The sequence below is a fragment of the Syngnathoides biaculeatus genome, chromosome 9 (assembly GCF_019802595.1).
Source record: "Syngnathoides biaculeatus isolate LvHL_M chromosome 9, ASM1980259v1, whole genome shotgun sequence".
Taxonomy (NCBI): domain Eukaryota; kingdom Metazoa; phylum Chordata; class Actinopteri; order Syngnathiformes; family Syngnathidae; genus Syngnathoides; species Syngnathoides biaculeatus.
Genome location: NC_084648.1, coordinates 5,291,491 through 5,292,268, shown reverse-complemented (window position 1 = coordinate 5,292,268; position 778 = coordinate 5,291,491). Strand labels below are relative to the sequence as shown.

General features: G+C 36.8%; 1 non-coding gene across 1 annotated transcript; it reads right to left on the bottom strand.

Annotated features, from left to right (window-relative positions):
* Positions 1-261: 261 nt before the first annotated feature.
* On the bottom strand, positions 262-334 carry trnai-gau (transfer RNA isoleucine (anticodon GAU)). The gene has a single exon. It is a non-coding gene; the product is annotated as a tRNA-Ile (tRNA).
* Positions 335-778: the final 444 nt, after the last annotated feature.

Below are 778 nucleotides of genomic sequence, written 5' to 3'. Positions count from 1 at the left end.
AAGTGAGATTGTGGAGATTCAAAAGGAGGTTTGCTGGGTCTATTATTTTTAACGTACCCTGTGTCTAGCTACATCCACGTATTTACTATTTCACAAACTTTGCTTTTTCATTCACAGGTACCTTTTCCTGTAAAAAGTAAGTTTCTTTCGGCTTGTCCCTTTCAGGGTCGCCACAGCGTGTCATCTCAGATGAACGCACATATGTTTGGCACAATTTTTACGCCGGATGCCCTTCCTGACGCAACCCTTCTCAGGGAGTGGAGGCCCCAGTGGGATACGAACCCACAACCCCTGGTTTATCAAACCAGTGCTCTAACCACTGAGCTACGGGGCCTCTTCTTTACCTTTTCCTGTACATTATATTATAAATATTACATAATAATAATATAATAAAACAATATTTGATTATTTATATACTGTTTATCTTGCTGGCTTTATGTGGTCCTGCTTGCTACACCTGGAAATGTGTTTTACCTGTGAGAGAAAGGTGAGCTCTGGTTGAAATGACAAATAAATTTCATTTTACAACTATTGACATCTACTACTGAAATACAGTGATATATTTTTATAATTTATGCCTATAAGTTAAACAAATCTTTACATGATGAGTTGATACAAAGTCACTGTCATGTTTTATTGTGTGCTAAGCCTTCTGGAATTCATGAATGCTGTCATAAAAAGTAATTACTTTTCTGCAGAGCTAAGCTAGTCACTTATGGAAAACTTTTTCAGAGTTAAAAATGCCATACTTTGCCCCTTTTTAAATGCAATTTCCAAT